Genomic DNA, 17,955 nt, shown 5'->3' with positions numbered 1-17,955 from the left:
TCTAATGATGGGAACTGCAGTCTTGCACTACTACTTCTAAAGTACTATTTAAAAGTTAGCATTAGCCACAATCCATCAAGGGTCAAAAGAACCATTTTCACATGCATTGTCCTAGTGCCTCCTTCTGGACTTCCTGATAGCTCATGCAGTCTGAAGTCCATTTGCTGTTACAGTGGGTTATTTCCTCCTTTAGAAAAGCCATTCTTACTAGAAATGTCGGCACAGTCTCTCCTGTTTTCCTGTTCATTTTCTAGTAACAAATTCTTGCCAGAGCTACTAATCATCTTTCACTCAGTTTTGGAGAAGTTGTGAATAATAACATGTAGGGTCACTTTTAGACACAAAAGCAATGCTGACATTATTGGATATGGTACAGTCGTTCCCTTACTTGATTACACAGACATTCCTTCATGCTTCTAGACTGTATGGCACTGTGGCATCCCATTTGTGAGACAGACCTCTAGATATTTTCTTGCTATAAGTAATAAATAATTATAGTAATAACATGCTTTAAATAAATAAGAAGTGCCGAAAACTTTTTGATGACAGCCTAAAGAATTCCTTTCATCTGTCCTTTTTTCTTTCTTGCATGGCACCTCCTCATACAATATACGTAATATTTGCCTTAGCTGCCAGTTAAAATAATCAAGCCTTAAGCTCTTGAAGTTGTTGACAGCTTATCATCAGCCTGGTAGCCATCTGGATGGGAGACTAATGAGATAACTGTGTTGTTTGAAAGACATGACAGCTCCAAGAGCACAGCCAGGCCGGACAGGGGACTGAACTGTGACTCTGCACAAGTCTCACTATTTATGCTAGCAGGTTAGCAAGGCCCAAATTCCAATTTATTGGAAAGATTTACTTATCATCTTTATACTGCTTTCAGCGTGGGCTCTTTAGAGCACAGTCTGAGCATTCACAGTATTTTCTAAATGTTTTTCTAGGGTCTTCATTCTTGCATGACTATTAAGTCGAGGCATATAATGATGAGAGTAGCTTAAAGTACTTCTTTCTAAAATTAGTGTTTTAAACTAATACAGATTCTAGTGGAAGTTTCTATCATGTCTAGGAACAACCATCTGTAACAACCATTTACAAATACTGCCAATGAATGACAAAACAGTTGCGTGTTTCCTGCATCTCAACTACTTGCTGTTGTTTAAAATATTTCCTACCTGATATTCTTTCATCTTTTTTGGTTTTGTTTGCTATGTTTTAATTTGCAGTCATTTTATTGAATGCTTTGGCTGTTACCCAACTATGGTATACCATGGTTACTATGCCTTTGTGAGACACTGACTAATAAATTCACTTTAAAGTTCTCCAGTTCTGTCCAGAGTCATGTAAAAGAAGTTTTGTTTACATCCTCTGTCTTATTAACTGCCACAGCTGGGCAACATACACAGCAGCTGACTACAAGGGCCTTACGCAGCCTGTATACCTGAACACACACAGTGATCTATGTCTGTCCATCTATGTCTGTCCCACATTACATTCTTCAAAATGTCTACTGGTTTTTTATATTATTTATTTAAGAGAAAATAGCCAATGTGAGTTGGCTTGGGGTCAGGCTCAGGTTTTACTGTGTATGTACTAATCTGGATAGGAAGCTAGGAGATATGGTTTAGTGGTTTTTCTGTAGGTATGGTAAATGGAGGACAGTTGGACTAGATGATCTTGTAGGTCCTTTCCAACCTTGTGATCCTATGATTACCATACACCACCCAAGTTGTACATTATTTGCAGGCATTTTCATGGTGTTCCTTTCTGTATTTCAGCAGACTCAAAAGTACAGTGTTTTGCTGTTTTCCACTGTACATCTGACACTGGCCTGACATATCCTTTGTGGTGTGGGTTTCTAGCTGTCATTACAGCATGTACACTACACATATGCATCTTATTACTTAAGCACAATTACAAGAAAAGTGTGTCTACTTTCTGGAACAACAAAAAATAATTTACTTGAATTTCCTTAAATTATGACCACAGAATTGCTGTGTTTGAGCATACATTTCTTTACATGTTTGTGTATTTATGCATATGTATTTTTACATTTGTCTGGTCTTTGGTTCAGCATTTCACAGAATCACAGAATTGCAGGAGTTGGAAGGGACCTCAAGGGATCATAACATTCAACCTCTAGCTAAAGCAAGTACCCTGCAGTAGGTTGCACAGATAGGTGTCCAGCTGGGTCTTGAATATCTCTATAGAACAAGATTTCACAACATCTCTGGGCAACCTGTTCCAGGGCTTTGTCACCCTTACCATAAAGAAGTTCTTCTGCGTGTATGGAACTTCCTATGTTCAAGTTTTAACTATCTGTGCTCCAGCTGAAAAGCATGAGAGATTAATACTCTCTCAAAACAAAGATTTCATGTTTAAAAGATCACTTGTATGTTTTAGCAAAGTAGATGTTTTCTCCTCAGGATTCCTTCACCTCCAGCCATAATTTCACTGAAAGACAACAGATGCTTAGTCTAAAAAAATCATCCATGGTGTGAAAAAAAACCAGAAGTAGTATCAGCACCAACAATGCAAAGGCAACATAAATACATGTAAGCCAAGATTCTCAACTGTGGAAATCCTTATGGCTCCATTCATTTCAAATGAACTGTGCCAGTTTTCAATACAAGAGGATTTCCAACTCTTGGAAAAAGAGGTAGGTATCCAAGCTCTTTCTAAATTTCTATATTTACAATAGTAATTTTACTACTGTTTCTTCAAAGATATTCCAGTTCCTATAGAGGGAATGAAAAAAAAACAAAACAAAAAACAAACAAACAAACAATTTAAAGCAATCCTAGCTAAAGTCAGACCTTTCATACACCATGGTATAAAGTACTGCACTTAGCTGTGATACTTAAAAAATATTCTGACATTGCTTCTGAAATCATATACAGGACTTGGATTTGAAGCTTCTTCTGTTCATACACCTCCCATCTTTTCTTTTTTTTTAAATGCTTTTTTTTTTTTTTCTTTCAGAATCAGAACTTCTAAAAGCCTCTGCTTTAAATGAAAGAAATCTGGATCCAGATGTCACTAATTGGTAACAGGTTAGATTTATACAGAAATGCCTGAAGTTACAATTCATTCTGTGGGATCTGACGACCTCCTGTTTCACTGGTCTCTTTCATTTAGCATGCATGATAATAGCAAGCTTTAACTAGTACCATGCAAAACACAAAAGATGTATTTAAGTAGGAAAACTACATTAATACAGATCTTTCTAAATGCTGTGTTCACAATATACTATATATCCTGTTAACATCTCCTCTCCACTCATGCACAAACTGAGAAAGAAAGCCATTAATCAAATTCTTTTGTTTCTCATTTCAAGCAACCTGTTTCTTAACTTTTGAAAAATAAATTGAAATTAAAAGAGTTCTTTCTGTAGGTCAATATGCAAAGATCATTTAAAAATACTTCTTCTATAATAAACAAGATATTCAGAGAGGGGATGGAGAGTAGAGGGAGTGGTTAGTTAAGATGCAACCTGCTTTTGCTGCTGGAATCGGCAGGAATTTTGCCATTAACTTAAATGATTGAAAGACCAAGCAAACTACTTTACAGACCCAACAATGTAATCAACACAAGTACTTACTGCCCACAGAGTTAAAACAGACCACAGTCCATTTGAAATCTAGTGTTGTAAAAAATAAAAGCATCTAATTACAAATAATCAAGACAGTTTTGTACATTTACACATCAGCCTTGTCTAAAGTCCACTAAAGTCAGCCAACTCATACCAGCTTTTCAGAAAGTCTGCATCGGCTGTTCTAATTATTTAACTGAGTAAGAAAGTAGCACCCACACCTGATTAAACACTTTAGTTTTGTGTTTGTAGATTTTTTTTGTACAATACAACATAACAATATAGTTGAACATATGACATCTGACATACTCTAAATAACAGTGTCTTATGAGCCTTATATCTCTTGTTCCATATCTCATCTTAGTCATTATCTCTGGTGCTAATTGCAAATAAGGCATAATAATAGTGTGGTTTGGTTTTTTTTTCTTTCATTTTCTTTGCTTATCTCAAATGACTATATCAGCACTCAGGCAAGACTTCGGTCCATTGAATCCTACAGCAAAAGTATAATTGACTTCATGGGAAACAGGAACCAATCCTAGTTATGTGAAATATTTTATGGAGATCAATTTAGCCATACTTTTTCCTTCAAAGGAAATTAAAACTAACAGGCAGTTCGTGTGTGCTCGTACACACACACGTACATAATCAACCACGTATGTGCTATTTTTGGATGCTGTTTATTAACATGCAAAATCTCTTTAGTCTTAATTTTATGTTCTTTTTATCATACTTAGCTCATTATATGAGGGCTGCCCTGAAAGCAATGACTCCTGTTTCCTTATTTTAGCCCACGATATCAGAGGCAGGTGTTGGAGGTATGGCAGTAGAGTTGAACCTTCCCGCCAATATTCCATGACATTTTGTTGCTGTGTGACAGACAGCAGCAGAGAGGCAGTCAAAAAAGGGATGTCATTGAATTCCTGTACACAGAAAAAGTGGCACCCATTGACACTTGCTAGATGTTTTTGAAGACCAGACAGTGGATGCAGTGAGACAGTGGATGGTACGTTTCAGCAGTAACAATGGTGGTTCACATTGTGAATGAGTTGAAGTATAGCACGCAGACTCTCTTGTTCATCGCTGGCGATAATGCATAGTTAACAGTGGTGACTACGTTGAAAAACAGCATTTTTGTAGCTGAGAATCTGCCCTATCAAATGGTGTTATTCTGCTCTTTGTATCTGTTGTAGTTTCCATAGAAATAAAGAGTAAACATTACTTTTGGAGTGACTTACATATTTCTGCTGCAGAATAAAACATGCTCTTTCCTTCCAGAGCAGTTACTATCACATGTCTATAAAAGTCCAGCAGGCTTTTACATAGCCTAAGGGAAAAATTAAAAACCTTTAACATCCTTAAGTAATTTAAATGCAACTCTTTTTATATATGCTATATCTCTATTCATACAGCAAGTCTGTCTTCAGAGTGCGCAACAGGAAAAAGAAAAATACTATGTTTTGCCCATAGTTCTACAGATTTGCCGATGCTAAACCCTCTGATGTACTAGGAGCAAATTCTTAATAGGAGAAAGATAATACAGCAGATGCTTTTTGGCACTTTGCCCAGATCCAGACACGTATCATCTGCTGGCAAAACAGAAACCGGTTATGTCAAAAGTGGCATGCATTACTTTTGACAGGAATTTGAACATGAGCATATCTTTTTAAGTACCTGAAGTATGCGCTTAATTGAACACGACAGCTCTCATTTTAACGTGACAAACTGCATTAAGCATCTTTCTGAGTGAATGCCAATACAGAGTAACCAATGCACTCTGTCTTGTGGTCTTACGATTGAAATAATATGCTAACAGATTAAATATGCTAGATGCTATCAAGAACACCGGCTAACAAAATTATTTGTTAAGGCAAGAGAAAAAGAAAAAAAATAAAAGGAACAACATGATTACCTAAATTGCTTGTATTTCTAGAGTTGACTCTACTCTTCGACATACTGAAATGGTAGGAAAATTCTCAGTGAGTTTTCCCTCCTTCCTTCAAAACTTCAGAAATACTCTCTTATTCCAACTCAAAAAATCTTGAATTTTTCATTGTTCTATTAATAACAATATTCTATTATTTTATCCTTTACTAGGTGTGTAGATCAAGAAACAAGCTGTTGTCTGCTACCTTATGTTGTTATACTGCACATGAATCTGACATTAAAAACTGCCGTGTTGCCCCCCCATATTACTGCTGAGGATTAAAGTACACTGCAACCAAAATATCTTGATGTAGAAATTCAGAGCCCTAGTGCACTAACCAAATTACTCAAGGATGAAGTCAGGCATGCTAACAATGAGAAGTGTGGTAGCATCTGGATAGACAGTGAATTACCAGATTTTTCTTGACTACTTATCCCTTCATTTGTAGATTTATGGTAATACAATAATGTTATCTTCAAAGTCCTAAACTCGCATTAATCTCATGAAGTCAAATAAAAAAAAAGGATTAATTGTTATAATAGCATTAAGCTGAAGTGAATACTATAAAATACACTCTTCTGAAATCCCTGGAATTCATTAAAGAACTGTGTATAAAGCACTGTAGTTGTGGTGGACTGCCTGTTAATCTAATGCATATGGTTTGGGAATGTCCATTCATACATAAATTCTCAGATGAAATATTTGAAAGCATTAATATAATCTTGGACAGCAATATTCTTCTAGATCTTAAACTGTTTACTTTGAGGTTTTAAGAAATATATTCATTAAGGAACCACATAATTTTTTATTGAGTATTAGCTGAACAAAGAAAAAACAGTTGATGTTTTAGGAAAAAAAAAAAAGATATTCTGAAGAGTTGCACATTCTGAAAGTGTTGTAAGAGCCTCAGTGAATCAGCAAATGCAGAGAGCGCTATTGTACTTGAATAAACAATACAGTACATTCATGGAAGAGTTAATTAAAGTGAAGATGTCAATATAGTTTTACTGGAATCATAACATGCTAATTTGTTTGTGTGTTATTCTATGCCCCAGTTCTCAAGGACATAAGATACAAGGAAGTATTTATGCCTGATTGCAATTCAGTCACACTGGGAAGACAGGCTCCCTGACTTTTCCGAAATCATCAGCTATAAGTTCCTTCTTTGATATCAATATGGACTAGTAACATAGAATACTCCCAAGCATAAATACAGGCTGAGAAGCGAATGGCTTGAGAGCAGCCTGGAGGAGGAGGATTTGTGGGTGGTGGTAGAGGTAGATGAAAGGCTCAACACGCATCAGCAACACAGCACTTAAAGCTCAGAAGGCCAACTGTATCCTGGGTTGCATCAGTAGAAACGTGACCAGCAGATCAAGGGAGGTGACTCTGCCCCTCTGCTCTCTTCTCATGAGATCCCACCTGGAGTACTGAGTCCAGTTCTGGAGCTCTCAACAGAAGATGGACATGCAGCTGTTGGAGCAGGTCCAGAGGAAGGCCACAGAGATGATCAAAGGGCCGAAGCACCTCCCCTACAAGGACAAGCTGAGAGTGTTGGGGCTATTCAGCATGGAGAAGAGAAGACTCCAGAGGACCTTATAGAGGCCTTTCAGTACCTGAAGGGAACCTAGAGGAAAGCTGGGGAAGGACTTTGTAAAAATGCAGGTAGAGACAAGATGAGGGAAAATAAGCTTTAAACTGGAAGAGGGAAGATTTACACTAGATATTAGGAAGGAATTCTTTACTGTGAGGGCAGTGAGACATTGAAACAGGTTGCCCATGAGGTCCCATGAGGTTGTGAATGCCCTCTCCCTGGAAACGTTCAAGGCCAGGCTGGACGGGGCTCTGAGCAATCTGGTCTAGAGGGAGGTGTCCCTGCCTAGAGCAGGGGGGCTGGAACTATATGATCTTAAAGGTCCCTTCCAACCAAAAGCATTCTGATTCTATGATTTTATGCCTATTGCTTTCTAATTAGGTAACACTGATCTCTACTATTTTTAAAAAGAGAAACACATTGTTAGCACTTCATATATTTCCAGCATGAGCACTCAGCATCTGGAGCTGTACAAAAGAAACACATCTATGGATTCAAACCAAAGATGCACTTTACCTAATATTTTTATCTAACAGTAGCCATAAGAGGATTCTCAGAGAGGAGTAAGAGGAGCCACAAGGCAGACTTCAATTTCCCTTAGTAGCCCCTAAACCTTCAATTATATTCAGGTCACGCTCCTTCCTGAGGTTAATGGAATTTTTCTTCCTAATAAACATCAGTAGGTTTCTCTACAATGTGTTTGTCCAGTCTCCCTTAAATTACACATAAACGTGAACATGTGCAATGCATAGATATCTTAGTCTATGTAACATGATGGTCTTTTGCTCTTGTACGACTAGAGACAGTGAATATCTCATCCCCATAGAGAGTCTCCATGAAACTCAGGATTCCATAAATTTCTATCATCAGCTCTCTTTGTCATTCTTTCCCAAGTTAAAAATGCCTAGTTGCCTAATACATCCCCTTCAGTAAAAATCAGTTCCATATTTTCAATACCTTTTGCCTTCTTTTGAACCTATTTCCAGTTTTAACATCTTCCATTTGAAGATCAAGAGATCAGAACTTGCATGGTACTTAAAACACAGATGAACTGTAGATGTTGAGAGGGGTATAATAGTGTTCTGTTTTGTTTTCAGTCCTGGAAATGCCTAACAGCTGATTTTTTTTAACGTCATTGGACAATGAATCCATGCTTTCATGGAACTAAAGATCATAACCTCAGAATCTTGCCCTTGAGTGGTAACAGCTGGTTCAGTTTTATACATGACTCCGGTTGTTTTCACTATGTGTATCACTTGACATCTCCCTACCCTGAATTTCAGCTGTCATTTTAATACTTTGCGTCTCAGCTTTAATAAGTTCTTTACTGACTTCTCATTTCTGCCATGAATAGCAGAGTATTTTCCACAAACCTCTTCTACTCTCTGTTCACCCTAAAGTCGTCTGGGAAGCAAGTTCACATAGCTATCGCTTGAATCTTTCATAGGCAAAGATTGGTTAAAACACATAAGAAAACCTTAAAAACTTTAAAAAAAAAAAAAAACCTTAAAAACAAAACAAACCACAAGACAACCAACAGCCTTTAAATGCAACTCTTCTTCCTCCATCTGACTGATGGAGATTTAAAAGTAACTGTACCAGCTGAAGTAGCATTTTAAATGTGACCCCCACAGCCAGTGTCTATAACCAGCTGTACTACCATCTAACCTTTATTCGTCACACTAGCTCATAACCCCTATGAAATTAATTCTGAACAGAGATACTCACTAGGAAGTGAATTCAAGAGGTGTACAAGGACAACTTGTGTCCTGGGTGTGGGCAGCAGCTTTTCACATGCAGAAAAAGCAGTTTCACTTTATTCCATTCTAATGAATTCTACTTCACTAAAGAATTTCTGCAAAAATGAAATGATGACAGGAGTGTGATGGTGTACTCTTCCCTGTCCCCATAAATAGCGAGCAGCCCATGAACCCTTTGAGTTTAGTCCTCAATTGCTTCTAAATACCATGAAGGTTAAGTGAATACAGTCACAGGAAGGATTACATAGAGTAATTGGTAGTGACTGATTGAGATGGCCACTTCTTAGGAGACAGTACAGCTCTGAGGAAACCTTCAGGGTGAAATGCGGTGAATATGTAAGGAGTCTGTTACACGACAGTTCCATAAGCAAGACAAACCTACAGCCTTAGATATTAGTAACACCGCAGCAGTTTGTTAAGCTGACTCCAAGAGATACAGCATGGAAGATGAAATGGAGCACAAACATCACAGGCCAGGCTCCATGCTAACACAGCAGGGATGGGAACTTAGTGGTACTATGAAACTGATAGATTCCATAGCTGTCACTCTGAGTCAGCGGTTTTCCATTAACCATCAGCACCAACTGCAACAAAGATCTGTATGACTAGAGACAATCAAGCTCCACCTGGAAGTAAGAAAATAGTATTAAAATAGCTTAAAAGATATTTGGGAAAGATAACATCACAGGCAAGTTGGGAGGATATCACTGACTTTTGGGACCAGTTGATGGACTAACTCTCTCCTCCTCCCCAAAAGGACACCTAATAGATAAGATTTGCACACTCATACCAAGTGCTCCCCAGGGAAATTTAAAAATCTCAGTAGAGTTATAGTTTAACATAGTTTAACATGTTCCTGGGCAGCTGTATTATTCACACTCTTGGTACTTGCACAAGCTGTGCAGACAGTATATTTATCACTGGTAATACAAGGGCTCTGAGCAACTTGATCTAGCTGTAGACATCCCTGTTCATTGCAGGGGAGTTGGATGAGATGACATTTAAAGGTCCCTACCAATTCAAACAAGTCTGTGATTTTATGAAAAGAATCTGCATTCTGTTGCTTTAATAAACAGCACTCTTCATTAATTTAGCCTTAAGAGTTCTCACTGAGCACAACCAAACTCCTTCTAGGGTAGCCATGTTACCTTGTTCAAATGCTATCAGACTTGCAGCACTTAATTGGGTATCACTCAGAATCTAACGCCAGCCATCTCCAGCTCCTCTGATAAATGAGGAGTGGAAGGGGTTTCTTTCCTGCCAAACTTCTTTACTCTTTAATGCAACTAGGAGGTACAGAGCAAAGAATGCGAGTTTGTGAAGATATGTTGTTCACATCTTTTGGTAATTACCAGAGTCCAATCAGCTCTCAAGAGTGGAAACCATATGGTATACTTCACAAACACTCTGAAAACAGTGCTGTGAAAACTACTTAAGACAGCAGGGAGCATGCTACAATTACAGCATTCTTACTGTATGCTTTAGCATTGACAAAAGAGGTAGCTATAGCAACAAGATGAAATCAGAATATTTTAGGAGTAATTGCTGGGTCTTTGGAAATAGAAGTTGTGCATGTGAGTGGATAACTTTTTGCCTTTTGGTATTTGCAATATTAACAGTTGTTAGAATTATATACAACTGTAGAGAAATAAAGTTGTGAGCAAGATACTGGTAACATTTCCAATGTAGCGTAATCACTTTAGACTGAAAGTCGTTGTGAGTTTGATTTGTTTGCATGGAAAAACAGGCATTCACACACCCTATCAGACTTAGATTTGAGAATTAGGTGGTGGAAAAGAAATCCTTTGATTGTAGTGCCCCTCTATGAGAACAAAGTCTCAGTTACTACTCTGCACCGATAGTTTGCATTTAGCTAAATCTGCTAGGAATCCTCCAAAGTCCCTGATATGAGAGGTTTATCTTCAAAGTAAGTTTGAAATGTAATTTACCTGCCAATTCAGTGCCCCTCTAGAGATTCAAGAAATTTCCAAAACAGAAGAATCTTCTCAAGATTTCCTTAGAAGTTCAGAATCTCAGTAAAAATCCCTCTATTAAATCACTGTAACTGCTAGAATGAATACTGCATGTCAGTATCAGGTAACAACTACTCCCAAGACAACGGAAAAGCCAGCTATAAAAACATAATCAAGGGTAGCTGATCATGACTTGCCTTGGCAAACAATGGCAAATACTTCACAGTGTGAACTGCTGCTTCCTTGGGAACATGACTGTTGTGTAACATTTTAGGCAACTAATGAAAGATGACAACATGCCAGAATTGGGTATGCAGTACACAGGCAAATGCGCAAAGCAGTTAAATGGTTTTTACCTTAGCATGTTAGAATTACTTGCTTGACACTTGAGCTGTTTTACTCTGAGTTACCTTTGGCATTTAACTCCTGCTTTATTTCTAGCCAGGGTGGTAAATTCTTGTAAATAACATGGCTTATAAGGCAAATAGGAAAGGATTAAAAAAAAAAAGAAAAAAATGCAGGAAAAAAGTAGACTGTATAAAATGCTTTCCAAGTCCCACCATCATGCAGTCACACTTCTGTCTCCTGTACAGTCCCAGGTTGTTTTTGCAGCCTGGGTCAGATTCAATAGACACATGAATGTCCAATATATAATTAATTTCCATTAGGGCCTGTGGTGACAGGTACTTGGATAAAGAAATATCATCTATGATCCAGCTTTGCTACTTAATTAGATGGCAGAGAATTTTGATATGAGAGGTACCAGGAGAAAGAGTGAACATACCAATTTCTCAGCATTGGCTGAAGCCAAGTTAGCTGCTAAAACTTCTTAAGACTCCATAGTTGAGGCCAAAGTATGTATGAAGCAAGCACTATTCGTCATTATTTTACAGTTAATTTTACAATAAACGTTAGCAAACGGCATAGCAAACTGCAATATGCATCTCCCGCAAAGATTCTCAGAAACAGAAAAAGTAATCCAGACAGACCACACTATTTCGGTTTCACACCAGGAAGATTGCGCTACAGTCTGATGTTTAGTTAATTCTGGCAGCTCTGCTGTTAAGCAGATTTTGCATCACGCTGTGTGAAAGTTTATTAGTTTCTAATTACTGGGAGCAGATCTGTGAACTGGAATGTGATGCTGGCAAATATACACTTTTGTAATCTAATAGGTCTACTATATTTACTATTGCAACCAGATCTTTGATTCTGTCCTTAAGCCAGAGTAAGCATCATTTCATATGATGGAAGATAATGAAAGAAAATTCTGCCTATTTGAATGACCAGTTGTGTAGCATCTACAACTGCATGGCTGTATAGTGTGGAAACAGTATCACCACATGTAGTAGTGGTGATACTGTTTCCACACTATTGCTGAGGAGGGAATCCACGGAGTCTTAGATATGCTTTTCATATTCCAAAAAAGCCTAGAATCATAGAACCACAGAATGGCCTGGATTGAAATGGAACTCAAAGATCATCTAGTTTCAACCAACCACTCGACCAGCCTGCCCAGAGCCACATCCAGCCTGAACATTCTACCTCAACTTCCTGGAAGGGTTTAAAACTTCCCAGTTCTGCAAAGACAGATTTTATCCCACCAAGAGTTTCTTTTTGCTCTCAATGGATAGCTGTTATTTTTATCACAATATTCATTCAATCCTTTCCTTCTCTTGTTATTCAGATTTCTCCTCTTCCTTTTATGTTTTATGTTCTTCCTTTCGCTTTCTAAGGCCTTTTGAGACTTCAATAACATAGAAAAACAAACAAAAGCAATTGATGACCAGCCCATGAGTAGTAAAAATCTACTTTTGTTTTAAATTACCTCAGAAATGACTTACATGTTACTTGTGTTGGTAGCCATCCAAATAGTCTGGAAATCATGCTTTACAGCACTGTTGTATGTAGCTGACATACAAATATTTCACCCATATTTCACTGAATGCCACAATCACATTCAGATGAAAAGATGTTTCAATACACAGATGGAAATTTTAACTGGGGGAAAAAAAAAAAAAAATGTACTTCATATGTCAATTCACTATTACCACTTTTATCTACCCACTGTTTAAAAGTTCTTTAATCACAGCCAACTCTCTTTTCTCCTCCAATCTTCTTTTCTTGTCTTCTTCTCATCATTTCTCCTGGACACTACATAAACAATAAGACAAGTTACATTAAAATATCAAAACTAAACTTTATTTCTGACTTTTTTTCCCCTTGTCATTATTTGAAACAGATGTTTAAAAGATACAAACTCCTGCGGGTGGTTCTCATGGCTGAAGAAATTGTATTCTTTTTTCCTCACACATGTAGCTTTACTGGAGACAAATACAGATGCAAATTTTCTTTAACTAAACCTGTTAAAAATTCCTCGTGTAACAGAGAACAACCTCTTACCTATATACAAACTTGTGGGAACTTCTCAATGAAACCTTTCCTATTCAGCTGAATGTGACTTAAAAATGCCTAAGTACCAACTTAATAGGGGAGCCATCCAGATAAAACTGATATACAGTGCTGTTCTATAGACTATCCCACAAGATTTGTAAATTACATTCTGTACTCTTCTAAATCATTGCCTGCCTGGAATACACCTGGTTCAAACAAACAACTTCAAAGAGCGAGGCCTCTCCCTGTTCTTTTGCTCTATCCTTATCAGGTCTCAGCTACTGACACACCAGTAACAATAATTTAAAATAAAATAAAAAGGGAACTTATAATATACTACAGTAGCATTCAGAGCTTTCTTTGTGAAGATACTCGGCATGTCATAGTTTGTAGGTTTCTACTATGAAAAAGTTAACATGGTACTTGGTCTTCATCATTCCTCCTCTACATGCTGAGGGGCAACCTTATTGCTCTCTTCCAGTATCTGAAAGGTGCTGACTGAAAGGTCAGTCTTTTCTCACTGGTGACAGGACAAGGAGAAATGGCCTGAAGTTGCACCAGGGTAAGTTTAGGTTGCATATCAGGAAAGAGTTCTTTACAAAAAGGGTTGTTAAGCACTGAAATAGGCTCCCCAGGGAGGTGGTTGAGTCACCATCCTTGGATGTGTTTAAAAACCACTTGGATGTGGTGCTTAGGGACATGATTTAGCAGAGAGCTGTTACAGTTAGGGTAGTATGGTTAGGTTGCAGTAGGACTTTAAGATCTCCTCTAACCTGCATAATTCTATTAGTATTTAGGGGAAGAGGACTTAATGGGTTTGGATGGTGACAGTAACCACTTTGAACTAAGACTCATTATGTCTTCAGTGTACACCTCTTTTAGGATTCAAGCATAGATATCCATTTAATTAGATCAGAAAACTTGTGTAGAGAAAAGGTGTATACTGATGCAGCTATTACATGTTCCAGAAAAGATAGCTGAAACTTAGAAACATCTTAGAAATACTCATTTAGATAAGCCTTTCATGAAAATTAAGCGTAGAAAAGGCTTCTCTGGCACCTAATTTTTATTTATTTATTTATTTTACACAACTTAGTCAGAGCACGAAGATTCAGTGTTCAGATATTTACTCTTGCACATAGTTTTAATTCAGGTCATAATATGACAGCAGTATAAAGCAAGATTATCAGAATTTGATTATTTTGTGCATCAATGACCTTGCATTTTAGCATCTTAAAACTATTAACATGGCTCCACTCTAAAGATAAACAACAGTTTCTAGACACAACAACAGCTTTTGTTTGCATAAATGCTTTTTACTGAATTTGAAGAGCATTTCTAAACCATACATTCTTTGTTTAAAGTTACTTGCCAAGAATGAGAACAACATTTGGGCTACAAGCTTAGCGACATCATTGCTGAAGAATGAAACAACTCCCCCACCTACTTAAAAATTAGAATGCTATGTGTTTTAAAAAGGTAATCTTCATTGTATGTTCAAATCTCACCATTTACATTTCCTAGTGGATATATCTTCTCTGTTTTTAGAGGTCAAACAGATTCTGCAGAGATTAGGCTTACAGTTTCTCTCTGTGTACTGCATGAGTAGGAAAAACAAGACTGAAAAATTGCTCACTAAAGGAATATATAAAAACATGAATTATCTCTTGGATAAAGCCAGTGATTCATCTATTGCAATATTCTGCATTTGATAGTAACTTTCATTATTTGCTTCAGAGAAAAGAAAGAATCTGCCCATAATGGTGTTGTCTTTCTACCACTGAAATATTAGCTCCTTAGCCAGTAAAACTTGAGTGCATGGCACCTTTAAGCATGAATAATATCATATTCTTAATGTGCTCCTGTGATGCATCAGATGGTGGTCTTAATAACTGCCCTGAGACTAGAAACATGACTGTTTACGTAATTATTTTCTCAAAATACCTAAGGCAGTTCCATGGATTCTCATCAATTTCAATGAAGAAAAATCTAAGGTTGCCTACCCTAGAGATTCTATTTCATCACATTACATTTCAAACATTTCCTCCTACAGTCTTAAGTATACTGCCTTTGTTTTGTTAATTACCTTCTATCATGTTTTGTTTTGTTGTTTTTTTTTTTGAGATAAATAAGATGCCTATTCACTTTTTCTATGTTCATACCTACACTATTTGTGGAAAGCTTGAAAGCATGGAGACAGCTGAGGTAGCCCAAGCCAAGACTAAATTAGTTCACAATTCCATATGAATAAAACCGTTCTATTTACAAGTCTAGCTGCATCTCAGAATGCAGTTGGTGTTACCACATGGCACAGAGGACAGTTAAGAAAAGTCCTCACAAACCTGAGCAGGGTTTGTAATAGATCACCTGAATGTCCACAAAGAAGTACCAAACTAATCTCAAAATAATAAGACCTGTGATAGCTCAGCACATGGGTGTATCAACCCAATGAAATTTGAAGTGTATTGTACTTATCAATTTATTATATATTTGCTATCTTTTTAAAGCCACATAGAATCTTTAGTATACTTAGCTCATTTTATTCAGTCCCTCTGCTTAAGCTGTCTTTATCATTGGAAACATGTGCAATAGCCTCTTCATATTTCAAGGCAGTATAGAAGGTAAGAGTAGGAATAACATAAGCATCTATTTATATTTTTCTCTATGCTGTTACTCTCATTTTGCATACTGGAAATATAAGGGCAGAAAGCTTAAAAAATATTATTGTAGTCAGACACAAAATGCATGGTAGACAGAGGGTATGCCATCAAGGTATTACATGTTCTAAGCTATTGCACAGGCAATTTTTTGAGATTCAATGTGTTTTTGTTTTGTTTTTTTTGAAAGGAGACAATCAGAGCCAACCATCACATATAAGATCACACATTACTGAGCTACATAATCTGTTAATCTCTTGCACTGCATCTAGAAGAGGGCCACAGAAATGGTCTATGGGATGGAACATACTCCCTGTGAAGACAGGCTGAGAGCTGGGGCTGTTCAGCTTGGAGAAGAGAAAGCTCCACGGAGACCTGATAGCATCCTTGCAGTATCTAAAACTGGAGCTATAGGAAAGGTGACCTCAAGTCTTCCCTTCTCCAGGCTGAACAGCCCCAGCTCTCCAGCTCTCTCTCCATTACTGTATATGTACTACCCAATCAAATAGGTGTTGTCTCCGCTATCTAGTTTGTAGAAAATGTAGCTACTGAAGGCACTGTGTTGAGCTTGGAAGGTGAAAAAGAGAAGAGGAAAAGAAAATAGATGGAGTTCTGGTTCTGCTCAGGAATTAGGTTGTTTTTTTTTTAAACATCTATCTTTCATACATGCACATATATTTGCATCAGCAGAGCTCACTCTATTGTTTGAGCCACACATGAATAATGCTTCTGGTCCTGCAGGAATTGTAATATATACTGCTAAGGTCTCAAAATAGAAAAGCTAGGAGCTTTGACACCCTTAATGCAATTCACAGAAGAAACAAGCTCTTTCCCAACTCTACACCATCTGCATAACACTTGGGTAGCCTTGGCAGAATCTCTCATTCTTCAGGCACTGAGGTTTTCAATGAAAACACATTTTTCTTTGTAGGAAAAAAAAAAAAAGCTTATGATCTCTGTTGGAATTAGCTCTGTTGCGAGTCATCCCTCCAGAAGCTAAGTCATTTTTTATTTATTTAAAGTCAGCAGGAGATAAACACATGGCTTTGAAAACTGCATTTTCATTTATGTGAATGCATATTCATCTACACGCAGACATTACACACTCATGCACATATACAGTAGTAGGCTAAGGAATTGATCCACTGCAATTAGACTTAAGGAGACCTGAATCACTCAAGAATTCGTAACTCAAACTTATTAGTACTTGAGACTGTTAACCCAGTGGGAGCACAAACCTGGAAAACGAGCACATGCAGAAGGACACACTGTAAGACAGACAGCTTTTTCCAGCTACTTGAATTGCTGATCACTGAGCAGCAAAGGGGTAAAATAATCAAAACTCCAAGCACTGTGTGCTGTGCAGTTTCTAATACCCAAGGACTCTCATAGAGTACATTATTAAACTGTCCACCAGTTTTACTTCTTTCTTACCTGTGTATTCACTCATTACCTCACTCACCCTGTTGCCAGGAGTGTTGTTGGTTTCAAGTATTCTAGCTTATTTTCCTGACATCTATGTTTCAGCATCTCATCACTTAGTTGTCTGCGACAACATAAAGAGCAAGTTGACACTACAAGTGACATCTTTCATTAAATAAATAATAATCATCTTTACGTTACTTGCTGTTCCTGTTTCCCATTTTTTCCTGCATATGTAGTATGCTTCCCCCCCAAATCTTACTCCTTTACTAGCATTTTCAGTTACTAAAGTAGTATGATTAAACTCTTAAAACTGTGTTAATGGAAGAACACCACAGAAAATCTAATAAAGCTCAGAGCTGAGCAATTTTCATTTATCACATGCTGACTCAAATAGATAGCCAGTGTTCATGGTATTCAGTTAAAAACTTATTTCAAGTGCCGCCACTATCATAGCAAATATTCTGTTGGGAAAACCAGACTGTACACTGAACCGCTGCTTTGTTTCAATTTGGCATAAAGATGACACATCTAGATCCTTAATCTTCCCACTCTCCTGCTTTATTGCAAAACAGGCAAAATTAGATTAGATAAAGTATTACTATAAAAGATTTGTTTAAAAACAACTCTTATCCA

This window comes from Coturnix japonica, chromosome 1 (assembly GCF_001577835.2).
Source record: "Coturnix japonica isolate 7356 chromosome 1, Coturnix japonica 2.1, whole genome shotgun sequence".
NCBI lineage: Eukaryota > Metazoa > Chordata > Aves > Galliformes > Phasianidae > Coturnix > Coturnix japonica.
Note: the sequence above shows the minus strand (reverse complement) of the source record.